Source organism: Symphalangus syndactylus, chromosome 4 (assembly GCF_028878055.3).
Source record: "Symphalangus syndactylus isolate Jambi chromosome 4, NHGRI_mSymSyn1-v2.1_pri, whole genome shotgun sequence".
Classification (NCBI taxonomy): Eukaryota; Metazoa; Chordata; class Mammalia; order Primates; family Hylobatidae; genus Symphalangus; species Symphalangus syndactylus.
Window position 1 is genome coordinate 15,660,746 of NC_072426.2, and position 16,448 is coordinate 15,677,193.

At 38.1% G+C, this 16,448-nt stretch overlaps 1 protein-coding gene across 1 annotated transcript in view; it reads left to right on the forward strand.

Moving 5' to 3' along the window:
• Nucleotides 1–16,448, forward strand: part of TENT5A (terminal nucleotidyltransferase 5A) — a 380,492-nt gene that overhangs the window by 34,741 nt on the left and 329,303 nt on the right. The window contains exon 2 of the mRNA XM_055274170.2: nucleotides 5,194–5,260. The gene's annotated coding sequence lies outside the window, so the exon portion shown is untranslated. The remainder of the gene's footprint in view (nucleotides 1–5,193; nucleotides 5,261–16,448) is intronic.

The following is a 16,448-nucleotide window of genomic DNA, read 5'->3' on the forward strand; positions in this document are numbered from 1 at the left end:
TGCAGTGAGTGGAGATCAAGCCACTGCACTCCAGCCTGGGTGACAGAGCAAGACTCCGTCTCAAAAAACAATAAATTCTAATATTTTCTTCTACTTGCAGTTTTTCTGTTCCCTCTAGTATTATGCTTTTTGATGAACACAAATTCTTATTTTAATACATTAACATTTATTAATTTTTTATAGTTGTTTTTTTCCTGATTAATAACTCTTTCCTTACTTTGTAGTCATGAAGATATTCTACCTGCAGTATTGTTTAATAATTGGAAGTCAGTATCAACAATAAAGCTGTATAAAGGAAAAAACATTCAATTTAGTTATTCAAATGCAATTAAGCAAATGACTTACTAAGCAGTGAACATGAACAGATGAATCTTTAGCTCCATAATCAATCATTTCAAGCAGTCATGTCAGTTTTTTAGGGTGAAGTAACAGTCTTGTTGTTGTTGCTGTTGTTTGAGACAGGATCTCACTCCGTTGCCCAGGCTGGAATGCAGTGGTGAGATTTTGGCTCACTGCAACTTCTGCCTCCCGAGATCAAGGGATTCTCATGTCTCAGCCTCCCGAGTAGCTGAGACTACAGGTGCACGCCACCACGCTGGGCTAATTTTTGTATTTTTTGATAGAGATGGGGTTTCACCATGCTGGTCAGGCTAGTCTTGAACTTCTGACCTCAAGTGATCTGCCCACCTTGGCCTCTCAAAATTCTGGGATTACAGGTGTGAGCCACTGCGCCCGGCCTTTTTTCCCTTTCTTATCCATCTGATTTTAGTAGTATCAGATTACCTGTCATGACAGGCTTTACACTTTCCTGCATGCCACCAAAAAAATATAGCTTCTTACCTAATTTTGGAGGGCACAACTTGCATATTGGATGGTGAGGAATTTCGAGATTGGAATTAAGAGACAAATAGAAAATGTAGATTGTGGTTCATGACCTAAACTGCAGGCATACATACATATTGAGAAAATTGAGTAAGGTTTGAAAACAAAGCCTTATTTCTTTGTTTTCATCTGTTGACATTTTTGGTAAATATTGAAATTAGGGCAATTGCCATTTGGTGTGTAGGGTTTCCTTCTTTCTTTATGAATGTAAAATATTTTTGAACACCAGACTGAAAGATTCCCCATCAGTCTCCCCTGGCCCAATAAAGCTAGTGGTTTGCTAGCTTAAAATAGCATTTAGCGTTAGATGGAATTCAGATTTGCTAGATGTAAACCAGTCAATGCAAGCATGTGTTGCGGCACCTAAAGTTGATTCAGAATATTTTTGGCAAATAAAAAAGATTCTTAATGTGTATTATCTCCCAACAAGGATGTGGGGAGAGGTGGTGGTGGTAGTGTAGTTTCTTTGAGAAAACATTTATTTGTGATTTACATGAGAACTCTCAGAAGCTAAAATTTACTTTTTGAGTTCAGGGATTTTCGAGAATAGTTGGGTATAAACATCTGAGGATTCTTTACAGGAAGACCTTAAGATTTTTAAATGAAACAATTGAAACTACTCTGGTTGGCCAGCACAAAAATCCTCATTTACTTAGATGGCTCCCCTGATTCCCAGGGGTTTAGGCCAGGTGGAACCAAACATCTTGAGGAATCAATTCAGCCTCTCTAGGACTTAGTACCTCCCACTTGGGATAGTCCACTCTTTCTCCGGATCATTGCTGTTGGGTTGTCCCATTTGCTGTGATAGTGGCCCAGAGATTTGGGAGGTTCAGTCTGTGTTTGCCATGGAGGGGTTCATCTGAATTTGTTTTTGTAAAAGAGACTTCTTATTTTCTGTAATCATTTGTTTCAAGAAGGCTAACATTGATTGACCCCCATACAGTTTGAGAAAGAAACAAGGAATCAGGGTGGTCGCCGAGGGCTCTAAGTTTTCTTTGTTTTCAGACTTGACCTTTCTGAAAGAGTCCTGAATGAGAGTAGACCCTTGGGGGCTTCTTCACAGTGCATTTTAGAGATCCAAATCTGAGCTGCACAACTCTTATCTTACAGCCACCTTTCTAACCACTTCCTAACTCGTCATGTCTTCAGATACCTACAGAATTAAAGCAGATCATTGTTTGTTTTTCCTTATTGTGAGATGCAGATAGTGATACACATTAGAATTTACATTTAAAAATTTTTGGATTGTGGAAAGACTTCAGCAGTGGATCACTGAAGGAGACCAACCATAATGGAACGTTCATTGGGGGTTTTAAGAAGTAAAATAATGAAATCAAGTGCATTGATGCTTTAATGAACATTTTTTAGAAATCAGTGTTTTATTGTTACCTGGGGGATGAATTTTAAATGAACCCCTGAAGGGCTTCAACCAGCACTTTCTTCCACCTCACAAAGACCAGTGAAGGCCCCAAAGCAGCTTGGACCAGAGTGTTTGGGGAGTGGGAGTGAGGCAAACACATATTTGTGAGGATCTTCCTACATCCTCCCCTTACCCCTCTTTGAAGGAAGCTAGCTCTCTTGGAATATGTACTATTCCTTGGCATCACTTGGGAGGTTGTCATATTGATCTAATTTCAAATGTGACATTGAAGACATGCCACAGAAATGTCTGTCTACTTCTGCCTCCAATTCAAAAGCCATCTCTGGAGTGGCCATTGGTGGTGGAAGATTTAGGTTCTAGCTGTCTAACATCTATTGCTATCTATAACTTCTCCTGTTCCCAAGAACCCCTAGACCACGGAGCTTGGTTCTGCCCTCTCATATGTGAACTATCTTCCTCTAATTTAAGGGCTCTCATGTGTGTTTTACTGACGGTAAGGAGTTTGAGTCAAGAAATAGCATGGGAGTGGATGTATGGTGTCCATGTACACAAATGTGCTTTTAATGACTTTAATGTTCATCTATAAATTCATTAGCTTTGAATTTATTGAAGGTTTAGTTTACTCTCTATATTTCTCATGCTACTTAGCTTGGTGCTTTGCACATTGAAGATAATGAATATTGTGGAATGGACCATGCTTGTATAAATCATGTAGTAGCATTTACAAGTGGAATTAAATGCTTTGTTTCTGGAGTCAGATAGCTTGGGTAGATTCCTGGCTATGCCACTAGACAACTGTGTGACTTTGGGTAAGTCATTGAACCTCCTGTGTCTGGACTTCCTTATTCAGAAAATGGGAAAAATAATACCACCCACCTCATAGACTGTTGTGAGCCTTCACTGAGTTAGTATACGTAAAGTAGAACCACTGTTGACATGTGGTAACAACTTGGTAAGTGTTAGCTCTTGTTGAAATTATTATAATAGCACTTTAAAGTTTAGAGAGCTCTTCCTTACCATAGCTCATTTGATTCTCACAAGAATCCTGTAAAATGTGAAGGACATATATCTTTAGTCTTGTCATTGCCCTGTCTCTACCATCACACACCATCTATCATTCTGGAGGGAATTAAAAAATATATGCACATTAAATTATATTGTTATGAGGGAGAATCACAAAGTTATGAGAGCCTTGGCTTCTGGGATCACACTGGGAGACCACATTGACATAATGCTTCCATGGTCTTATGTTTCTGGCCAGATGGAGTGAATTACACAGGAGGCAGCCCAAGTCCATGGGGATGGATAGACATGGCTCCCAATGGACATGGATTGGTGGGAAGACAGGCTGGAAGGTTGCTTTCCTACCTGAATTCAACTACTCTGAAGAATGATGAAAGCCAAGCTGGTCCTTAATAAGGACCTGGTGAATGGGGCAGAGAAAAGGCCAATATCTCTATACAGAAGTTTATGTTCCTGAGGCTTGTGTGTTACCAAGGTCTTCTCTCACTGTCTCTGCCATGTCCTCCCTTCTGTACCTGATGCTTGACTTGGCACTTTGCATCGAGTAGATGTTCAGTAAAGAAAAGCTGAATAAATGAACAAATACTCTTTTCTTTTGATTATTTGATTGCTAACTAGTAGGTATATGAACACCAAAATAAAAAGATTTGAAATTAGGAGTCACTTTAGTTATATTAGCTATTCAACTAAAAGTGGACTAATATTAGCTATCCGCATACTTAGCTTTTTAAAATGCAAAATTTCACCCAATTTAATACCACAAGAAGTACCTCTTCCAGTAATCCCAGTTCCCTTTATCCTACTTTACTTTTCTTTCTGTAACACTACTTTCTATCACAAAATATAATTTACTTATTTATTGTGTTCATTATTGATTGTCTGATAGTCCACCATTGGAACTCTGCTCCCTCAAGGACTGAGCGCTTTGCCTGCCTTACTCAGTAATTTATCTCAGATTCCTAGAACAGTTCTTAGCATATATTAGCTCAATAAGTATTTTTTAAAAATAAATTTAACAAACATTTAATGGCTCCCTTTTATGTGCAAGGCATTGTGAGTGGTGTTGAATGTAGGGATAAACAATGAGTGAAAGACCATTTCATTGAATAGGTATAAATGCATATATATTCACCGATACAAAGGGCTGGTATATTTTCATATGTAAATATATGTATATTAAATAAAGTATTAAATATGTACTGTATATAACTTAGCATACATATGTACTACAGATAAACTTAAGTGAAGGACTGTGCCCAACATGATCAGTTTTGACCTGATCGAAGAGTGTCTTTGCTTTCCTGAGTAACCCCTATCACCCTGTAGCTGATATTCTCTGGGTGTGCAGGTCAACTCTGCAGGAACTCACCCAGCTGGCCATATGGCTCTCTCTCCTCCCTTTTCCTTATGCTCTAGAACGCAGCTCACAAACTAGATGTCTAAGGGTTGCATCTGGCACCCATATGTGTCTTGTTGGGCTTGCCGGGGGTTTGGAAATTCTTTAAGTCAATTGCCAACATTTAAAAATCTGGAGAATTATCATAAATATTCAAATTTCCTTCCACCTTCTCTTGCAAAGCCTCAGAGTATTTGTCAGCATTGGGCTGGCCTTTCTATGTGGCCTGGGCAGGTTGGGGCTGAGCAGCATCTGGCCCATCAGACAAGCAGATGAGGCATCTGCTCTCCTCCTTACAGGCATTGCCACTGGTAACCTCGCCCATTCACTTCCCTGCCCAGCACCTGAACGGGCTGAGCATGCAGCCCCTGCTCCTTATTCATCTGCATCTCTGGTAGGAACTTGATACTGCTGTAAACTGCTAGGAAGAGGCTAGTAGATAATAATGTTCAGTTCACACTGATTGGTAGCTACACACGCTTTTTCTTTCTTTCCTTTTTTTTACATCTAGGATCCAGTCCATGAATAAGTAAATGGCTTCCTTGCAGTGGAGAGCTGACAGCTGGGACTGAAACAAGGTTTGTGATTCTTTCACTGCCCTTCAATACAATGTGCTCATTAGTGAAACAATCTCAAAAACAGGTTTTTTTTTTTCCTGAGAAAAAAGTGACATTAGAGACTAATGGCTCAGCATGTCACAAAACACCTTTCTGAGGATTTTTCTTCTGCCACTTGAACTTGTCCAAGCTTGTCTGTTAGGCAAATGTGTCTTTTTGCTTTTCAAATAATCCCCCCGTACACGTTACTTTGGGCAAAATAGCACCATAGGCTTTCCCATTCTGTTATCACAAAGAGGAGTTATTATCTGATATTTGAAGGCAGCAAGATGTACCCCGAACACTTGTTCCAATCCAGATGAAAACATATCAAAGCCAACATCTAACCATTAGTGGATGAGAGGATACCACTTTTTTTGCCCTTCTCTGAGAGGAGAAAACATGATATTAATAAATCTCCTTTGGTTGTTTATTCTTTTCTTTTCCTTCCTGCTGTTCCTGCTGACAAGGATTAGAAGGCTATAATGTGAGGGCAAATTTGTGTCAGATGGTACTGAGCCATTTACAGGAAAGTGTGAGCGTAATCTAAGTTTTCATTGCTTTGAAACATTGCTAAGCAATTAATTAAAATGTCACCGATTGCCCTACCACAGTTTAACCCAGTGCTCAGTAAAGGGTAGGAGTTTTAAGTGAAAGAGAAAAACAAATGGCTGAAAACATTAGACAGCAAATAAAGAAATTTGGGTAAGCCATCCTAGGGTTTGTTCCTGATGAAAGTGACCCAACTGGGGACAAAGATGCCTGGTGATTCCAGCACCCAGGGGGAGTCTGACTTGTTGGGTGGGTTGTTGCAGTTGAAGTCTCCAGGAAATGCTCATGGGCAGGTGCACACAGCAGCCAAGGGGTCAGGACATAGAGTTTAGTGGCCCAGAAAGAAGGGAGCCACGGGCAAGAGCTAGGCTGTGTGTTGGGTGTCAGCCAAGGAGCTTGAGAGAAACAGGGTTCCAGGCCTTGAATGGAGAGCAAAAGTGCAAATCAGGAAAGTGAGGCAGCTGCCCAGTCCCATGGGTTGCACAAACTCAAAATGGGTAGGAAGGCTGTAGCTCCAGATACTCACAGGAGCCCAAGGCTCATCTTGGCCCTCACAGAACCCCAGTAGCAAGATCAGTTCCAGACTCTACCAGCTGGTGGGAGCTCTATCTGTTGTTATATTATCAGTCTTGACCACAGAGAGGTCAGGATAAGGCTGAGGCAGGACCAAGAAGCCAGGACCTTACAGGCATCAACACTGGCGAGGACACCTGAAACACACACACACCACCCTCTGGAAGTATATACTCCAAAATATTAACAGTGGTTAATGATTTGGTGGTAGAATTATGAATGGGTTCTTTGCTGCTTTTCTAAAATTTTATGTCCATGTCTGCTTAATTTTTTTTACCATGAAAATAAAATGACTATAAGAACTTCCATAATAAGAAAACAGGTTATTAAATTATGCAAAGTATATGATTCACTCTAATTGAATTTATACTTGGAGCAGGTTTAAAGGTTGTTAACATGAAAAACAAAACAAAGAATGGTGAAAGTTCTTTTCCCCACAAATAGGTCTTATTACAACCTAATCATGATTATACAATTACCCTCCAACCCTCTTTCTGTCCTTGCAGGTGGAGTAGGAATAGTAAAGGTAAAAGAAGAGAGAGCATACAAAATATTTTTTGAGGATTTCTCTGGAGTGGCCTTGTGGGGAATAAACTGAAAGCTGCCAAAATAAGAATTAGTGTTTGTATTTGAATTAGTAGCAAAATCTTATCAGTTAATGTTTTAGTCTTTGCTTCCAAGTGAAATATATACTGCTATTCTCTTTATTCATACGTTCTTATTATTTAATTTATAGAACTGAATCTCTTGGTAACATCTTAGCAATATGATATCTAGCTCTCAGCAAATACCAGCCTATGATTATTCACTGATTTTTAATCTGAAGGAAGTAGAGAGGTACAAAGCTATATTCGCTGGGGTCTCTGGCCTATCTCCTTCTATTCTTACTCTTCTTGTTTGAATTGTACTGTTCAATTATAGAAATGACAATAACTGCTCATAATTGTGCCTTAATATGCAATTAATATTTTTGAATGATATCAGCACAGCCCAGTACCTTGGTATAAGTTCATTTTCAAGGTTGCCTATTACAATTTGTGTTATTCAGTTTATCTAGGCTAGAGACTGGGTGATGGATGGATCACAGTTTTTTCAAAGGGTGAGAAATCTGTCTTGTACTCTTCACTAAGTGTAACTCTAGGTGAATTGTTCAGTCTCTTGACATTGACATTCTAATCTGTAAAATGGGGTTGGATTTAGTGATCTCTATAACCTGCCTTCTACAATAAAAAAATTGGCTTTAACTTACCAGCTTTGAAATAATCTGGGGTTGGAAATGGGATGTCTTCATGAGTGGGGTAGTTCAACTTGTACGTGGTGATGAGAGGAAATATCAGAACCAAAAAAAGGTTTGCCTAGTAGAGAGACATTAGATTTCAGCTGAAGATAATTCTGTTACTACTGTCACTACAGATGTGCTGCTGCCAGATCTCTTTCTTTGCTTTCTCCAAAAGGGAAATGCTGATGAGAAAAGTGGAAGTAGGGAGGAGTTGCCTCAGAGATGGGATTCCATCCAAAGCATGGACATCCCTTCTAACTTCAGACCTACAGTTGTTTAGTTTCTAGTCCTAGTATTTGTCCTTTCTCCTCTTTTCCAGACCTTGGGGACTGACTTATACATATCATGGATTTGACGAAAGTATAATGATTCTGGCCACCTCTCAGGAAAACAGGAGGGAAACTCTTACTTTTAACCGGGAGGATACTTGTTAGAACTCACATGTTAACACCTGTTGGATGAAGCTCATGTCTTCTGAACACCTCTTATTCTGCCACCACCACACAGTTCCTGGGGATGTGGCAGCTGACTTCAAAGGTCACCCAGAAGGGAGAATTAGAGGCTCATGCTTGCTGTTGTGCTGGCATCCACACCCATAATCTCTGGTCAGTTTCTATTTCTGGACCTGTTTAATTATTGTAGAACTAAAGGGCTGCCCCCCAAAAGGCAGAATCTTGAATCATCTAGTTTATTGACCATCCCTCCTATGTGATAAAATTTCTCCCCCAATCATAGCTGAGTGAGAAGGAAGTGACAAAATCAGTAATTGACTGGACTTCAGGTGTCAGTAAAAGTCTGGGATTGGCTCCTGACACTGAAATTCTGTTAGATAATACAGACTTAATAAATTTAGGGTGGAGTGTGACCATTTGTCTTATTAAAAAGTTAGAGAATGTCAGGAAAAAAATAAGAAAGAAGAAAAAAAAATGGGAGGTGAGTTCCCATAACAGGTTATCATGACCTTATGAACTATTCTGGGCCCCAGTTTTATCCCTTGATACCCTTTGGTCAGTTGTTATCCTCTGGGGAGAGTCAAATCTTTGGCTAAGGGCTGGAGGGTTTGTAATCCTCCTTAAAATTCTACCTTTGAGGTGGTTTTTTTGTTTGTTTGTTTGAAGAATGCTGTACCATAGATTTTTGGATGCTACTTTAATGCTCTCCATGGAAAGAGGTCAGATGATCATGACTGCAAAGAGTAACAGAGACACAGATTAGTGGTTTGTAGATGAAGAGGAGCTCTAGATCAAACCAAGTCCTGCCTGCAGGGGACCAGGTGATTATAACTTTGATGATAGTGCTGGTATGATTCTGTCAAATGAAAGCATGATTCAAACTCATTTTTAGGTAAACTTGTGGGGGAGAGGAGAATAAGAGGTTCCTGGCTTAGTGGTCTCAGGCCCACTGATATGGTTTGGTTGTGTCCCCACCCAAATCTCATCTTGAATTGTAGCTCCCATAATTCCCTTATGTTGTGGGAGGGACAAGATAGGAGATAATTGAATCATGGGGGCAGTTTCCCCCATACTGTTCTCATGATAGTGAATAAGTCTCACAAGATCTGATGGTTTTATAAGGGGAAACACCTTTTGCTAGGTTCTCATTCTCTTCTCTCGTCTGCTGCCATGTGAGACATGCCTTTCACCTTCCAACATGATTGTGAGGCTTCCCAGCCATGTGTAACTGTGAGTCCATTACACTTCTTTCCTTTGTAAATTGCACAGTTTTGGGTATGTCATTATCAGCAGTGTGAAAACAGATTAATACACCCACAGACCTCATGCCCCACTCAGGCCAGTGCCTATCTATGCCAGAAAGCCTTTCCTAGATACTTGTTTCATTATCCCTGACACCATATCCTCCTACAGTTGATACAGGTCTTCTCATAACACCATGCTCTCTTGTGCCTCTACATCTTTGCCCATGTTATTCCCTCTGTCTAGATGTTCTTTCACCCCCTATTTTGTCTTTCTAGAAAGCTCTTGTTTACCTTTCAAGGCTCAGCTCCAAATTATATCTGCTTAGTCTTTCCTGACCTTCTTTTAACATCTGTGTTCCACATCAATAGGTTAAGTTTCTAACATATTGATAATGACTGGTCTCCTCTCAGGTTAACACATTTGCCTTTTTTTAGTCTAAACTAGGGTAAAGTTTGAAGGCAGATTCAGTAATAGTCCCTTTTCATAGGAAGCCTGCAATCTAATTGTGGAAATAAAAACTGACACACTTAAAAATTACCATATTGTGCACTAATTACAATATGATATATTGTAAATTTATAAGAGCTGCAGGAATTCCAGAAAGGACTGTTATAATCTGAGAAGAAATATTATGAACAACATTAAACCAGTAACATTTGACAACTTAGATGAAATAGAAACATTTCTTCAAAATGCAATTTATCAAACTAACATGAGAAGAAATGGAAAATATTAATAGTTCTATAAAATAAATTGAATTTGTTACCAAAAACCTCACAAAGAATCTATACATCCAGATAGTTTCACTGGAAAAATCTATTAACAACTTAAGAAATAAATATTGCCAACTTTACACAAATTCTTTTGGAAAATAGAGCTGAAAGGAATACTTTCTATATTATTCTATGAGGCCAACATTACCCTGATAATATAGCCAGACAAAAACATTGCACACAAAGAAAATTATAGTCAAATATCTTCCCTGCACACAGACATAGAAATCCTTCACAAAATAATAGGAAATAGGATCCAGCCGTATGTTTGTTCTTGTATATGTGTGTGTGTGTGTGTGTATGTTTGTGTGTGTGTCAGTGTGTATGACTATATCATGATCAGGTGTTTGTTTTCAAGGAATAAAAGGGTTTGTGTAAAATTTTAAACTCAATCAACATAGTTCACCATTAAGAAAAGGAGAAAAATCATAAATTCATTTTAATAGGTGCAGACAAAACAGTTCACAATATTCAACATCCATTTATGATTAAAACCTTTCAGGAAATTAAAAATAGAAATTTTCTCAATCTCATAAAGAGGACTCACTAAAAACCAACAGCTTATATTTAGTTGTGAAATTGAATGCTTTCCTTTTAAGATTGGAAACAAGATTGTTCTTACCATTCCATTTGTACTTGAGGCACTAGTCAGTGCAAAAAGATGAGAAAAAGTCACAAAGATCAGATAGGGAGAAGTTTTTGTTCTTCTATTTATGTTCACAGGAGAAATCATTGTTTACTTAGAAAATCCTAAAGAATCTACAGAAGAACCACTGGAATGGAGAAGTGAATTTAGGAAGGACTCAGTATACAAGATCAATATTAAAAAATTATTTCTATATGTTAGTCATAAACAATTAAAAAACAAAGCAAGAAAACATTTTTATCCATAAAGCACTCAAAACATAACATTCTCAAGAATAATTTAAACAAAATGTATACAAGACCTCAACATGGAAAACTACATTGTTGAAGGAAATTAAAGAAGACTTAATAAGAGATACAGAACATTTATGGATTGAAAATTCACTATTATTGAGATATTAATTCTCCACAAATTCAAATATAGATTGAATCCAATTTCACCCAACATGTTGGTTCTACATTTTTAAAATATAGACATTAAAAAATACTGGTTCCAAATTTATGTGGGAAATAAGAGGCTCTAGAATAGCCAAAACAATCTTGTAAAAGAACAACGTTAGAGGCTTCGTTGTACCTAATTTCAAGAGACAGTAAGCTCATATCTGGGTTTTGCATCTGTAGGTTCAACCAACACAGAAAACATTTGAAAAAAACAATAAAAATAACAATACCACAATAAAGATAATGCAAATTTAAAAACAATACAGTATATCAACTATTTACATAGCATTTACATAGTATTAAGTATTATAAGTAATCTAGAGATGATTTAAAGTATATGAGAAGTATATGAGAGGATGTGTGGTGTGTAGGTTATACGCAAATACTGTTATTTTATGTAAAAGACTTGAGCATCTGCAGATTTTGGTATCTACAGGGTGTCCTGGAATTCATCCCCTGAAGATCAAGGAATGACTACACTATTAGGCTGTATTGCTTAAGACATGTTGAAATTGGTATAAACAGACAGAGAGCTAGAACAGAATAGAGAGTGCAAAAGTAGACCTATATATACATGGAAAACTGATTTTTTCTAAAGGCATCAAGGCTATTTAAAGGGAAAAGAAAAGTCTTTTCAACAAATGGTACTAGACTGTTTAATTTTGTGAAAAAAAGGGTATTAACACTACCTCATGCATACTCAAAAATTAATTTGAGATAAATTATAGATCTAAACAAAAAAGTTAAAATTAAAAAGTTTCTAAAACACGTAAGAGAATATCTTTGCAAATTTGGAGTAAAGATTTCTTAAATAGTATAGAAAAAGCACTAATTATAAAAGAAATGAACAAATCAACTTCATAAATATTAGCTTTTTAATATCTAAAGATGCCATTAAAAAATAAAAAGACAGGCTGGGCACAGTGGCTCATGCCTGTAATCCCAGCACTTTGGGAGGCTGAGGCTGGTGGATCACTTGAGGCCAGGAGTTTGAGACCAGCCTGGCCAACACAGTGAAACCCTGGCTTTACTAAAAATACAAAAATTAGCTGGGCACAGTGGCACGTGCCTGTAATCCCAACTACTTGGGAGGCTGAGGTGGAAGGATTACCTGAGCCCAGGAGGCGGAGGTTGCAGTGAGCCGAGATTGTGCCACTGCACTCCAGCCTGGGTGACAGAGAGAGACTCCATCTCAAAAAATAGAAATAAATAAAAATAAAAAGACAATCCATAGATTTGGAAAGTATATTTTCAATACATATATTTGAAATTTGTAAATATAAAAACTCCTACAAATCAATAACAAAAAGTCAACCCATTCAAAAATGAACAAAACTTGAACCAACATGTCAATGCAAATAACCATTACACAGAAGGATAGGTGCTCAACATTGTCTTGGGGGAAGTGAATTTTACCCACAAAAGGATACCATAGAAAATATTCCACACCAACTAGAATAATCGAAATTGAAAAGACTGCACTAAACGTTGGCCATGGTATGAAACATTATGGACAATCATACATTCCTGATAAGAGTATAAAATGGTACAACCATTTTAGAAAACTGCTGTTTTTAAAATAAACATATACCTATGCTATGACCCAGCAATACCACTCTCAGGTATTTAACCAGGAGAAATGAAAACATATGTTCACAAAATATTGGAAACAAATGCCCAAACATAGGTAGGTAGTTAAATAAATATGGTACTGATGAGCTACCCCAAAACATTGGGCATTTGAGAAACAGCAGAAGTAGGAAGGTCATTTTTCCTTTTCCCCCCTTCTCCCTGAAACAGGGTATAAATCCTAAGATGGTTACTTTCTGACTTCCCACCCTTCTCTTCTGAAGCTGGTCATGAGACTCTCACTTGAGAGGTGCCCTTCTTATACCTGGAGAAAAGGGACACAGAGAGGAATCTTAACAAACAGGCCTTTCTAAGTTCCCTCCAGTTTATTATCATTAGATCATACCCCCTTTACCCAGTCATACTTCTCCATGGCTATCTACATTTCAATCAAACCTAAGTGTAAAAATACAAAAGTTTACCTATTTCTTTGAGTCTTCATGTCCTTATGAAGTTCCCTGTATTCTCTAAAACATATTAAATACATGGGCATGCTTTTCTCTTGTTAATCTGCCTTTTGTGATGGGGCCTTGACCATGAAACTACTAATGGATGAGGAAAGAATCTTTCCTTCCCCGCAGTACACATACATAATTGAATACTATGCAGCTTTAAACACAAAAAGCAAAGTTCTCTAACACATGGCATAGCGTGATCCTTCCAAAATGTTCCATTTTTTAAAAAGTGCAGAATATATATAGTATGCTACCTGTGGTTAAAAAAAAGAATTGAAACACGTATGTACTTTTCCAAAATGGGGCCCAGGAAATATAAACCAGAAACTAATGAAATTGCTGAACAGCAAGAGGTTCAGTGTAAGGGAATGGAGCAGAAGGGTTACTGGAAGGAGAGAAACTTCTGAGTGCACTACTTGCTTAGAAGCAGTAACGCTTCTGCTTTGCAGATGAACTAACCTAGAGCCCAGTTGTTGGTTTCTAAATATCATTCCTTACTAAAAGGAACTTAGGCTATTTGGAGAAATGACTAAGTCCATGGCTGGTGCAGGGAGTATACAAGCTGAATCCAGAACATCTTGTGGTACTTCAAAGTAAGAAAGTGCTCAGAATAAAAGGATGGGGTCATGTCCAAAGGACAGAAGAGCTAGCTTGAGCCAAATCTGGGACAATGTGAGCATCAGAAAATTGTAATTCATTAAATAAAGTAAGAATCCATGAGTCTACACTGCTAACAGATAAGTAAAATGGGGAAGAAGATAAAACTCTTTGTGAGAGTAGAATGCTGTCTAGTAAAGTAAAAGAATAGTCGTACATTCATCCCCAAACTGCACTGGTGTTCAAGGACTATAATTGGGTTGATATGAGTCTGCATTTTCTCCTGGGGACCAGGCACACCCTCAGGCCCCCTCTCAGCACGTCTTCCGCTCCAAGCACCAAACATGGACAGGGATTTTACACTCTCCAACCCAGCCCAAGTGGTTCTTATTTAGGCCAAATGAGCACCTTGGACTACTTTGGTAGTCAAAGTTGATTACACATTGGAATCATCTGGAGAGTTGCAGGTCTAACAGTGCCTGGGCTTCACCCTCAGAGATCCTGATTTAATTGGTTTCGAGTGGGTGCAGGTGCCAGCATTTTAAAAAACCTTCCCAGATGATTCTTTTGTACAGCCAGGTAGAAAACTACAGACGTTAAAAAAGAGTAGAGATTCTAAATTTAAAGAAAAGCTGAAGGATTTATTAATATTCTAGATCTTGCCTTGCTACATAAAATTACCAAAATCCTTATCCTATTTGGGTGCTTAGTCCCTACCAGCTTCCTATTTGACCAGACCTGCTTCAGAAAGGAAGATGGAGGTTGAACTTCACACTGGTGAGTCACACATGATTTTGTTTTAGGGTGAACTTAATCCTTTTAGGAAGAGTGCTCCTTTAAGATGATATTCCCTCCCAGTCCTTTCAGTGAGGTCAGTAACAGGGATTTCCACAAAGCAACCCCCTAGGTCATCGGTCATCCTTGCCTTTATTGGCAATGGCAGGACCACTTTGAAATAACAGGTGTATGAGTGAGGGTTGGAAGGGGGAAGGAGCACAAGAGACAGAAGTGATTAGGTGACATTGTCACCCTGCCATTTGTCTGCATGTCAGCTTGGCTTTTATATTCTTATTTCCAGGTCAAAATGTTCTCTACTTTTTTACCTGGAGCACAGAAGGCAAAAAACATCAGAGGGTTTTTTAATGGAACAACTTTGATGATGTAATTTTTACAATTCATTGGTCAATGAGAACTCACTTCAGCTATTAGGTTATGATATTTGGCTGGGACAAACACAGACAAGCACTAAATTATGTTGTAAGTAATGAAAAAACAATTTTATGGATTTTGAAACCTAGTGTCTCTTCAACCCACTCACAATCAAATAAAGCTCTAATGTTAATCTTCGTGAACTGTCACCAAGACACTTGCTACAAACTGCCATCAGGGTTGATTAGGTTGCTAGTGGAAGAAAGGGAGATAATGTAATTAGCAAAAAGTGAGGCTGTTTTATCATCTGTCTAGTCAATAGCTGAAGTCTTGTTTACTACCAGTAGCTATCAGTTAACTTCTTTCTAAATTGTGATCTTCATTATATGTCTTCAGTCTTCACAACTGTTGGAGGAAGGTCTGTGTGAGTGAGCAGAGGTGGAAGGGATTGCTGTCTCAAATTGCTTAGGTCTATTTAGAATCTAAAACATGGCCCATTGTTTAAAAAGAGTCACAGTGTGGAGGATCTTCCTTGTATTCCGGAAGTGGCTTTTGCAGTCTGCAGACTATCTTGTTAGCTTCTATACCTATTTCCAATTTGCATACATTCAATTTCTTCTCTCCCTCTGGGGAAATAGTCTGGTTCTGCTTCTTCATTTTCTATTTTTCCTAGTTGTTCTATTTTTCAGGTTTCCCCATACCGATTTGGGCTTCATGGCTTCTGTAGTCTCCTAAAGCTCTTGAAGAATGCACTCTAACATTTAGAACAAATTCTGGTTTTAGTGCTTCTTGCGACTTTATATGCATGTCTTATCTTTCTAACATAACTTTAAGCTTTTTTGAACTTTAACCCACTTTAGGATAGAAATATATACTTCTGAATGTTTCTCAGCATCTAGCACAGCATTGAGCATATTCTAGATAAAGACTTTAGTTAACAGCCAATTAATGTTGGGCTACAGAGATTTTTGCATAATAAATTTAGCATGGTGCTTCCTGTTGGGACCCTGGTTAGTACAAAGTGATACATCATAATATAGGTAGGTGTATAAAGGGATGTAGTCATTTTTAAAATGCTACGACCTTTTCTTTTGTGGAGCTAAATATCTTTTTGTTAAAGTGGAGAATCACTTCCTAATTTATCATTTATGGAGCATCTATAATTTTTGAGGTTTTTTATTTAATATGAAATTTCTCCGTAGAACTAAGGAAACAAAAAAATAGCAAAACCATGGAGAAGGATAACATTTTAGAGGTGGTGTTATTTTTTCTGAACACAGGTCTAGATGTGTCTGGGTTTGGCGGTACAGTTTATGTGTTGTTCAGTTCTCAGTTTCCTTCCCACATTTCAACCCCAACTCAGGACTCTTCTCTCTGCCC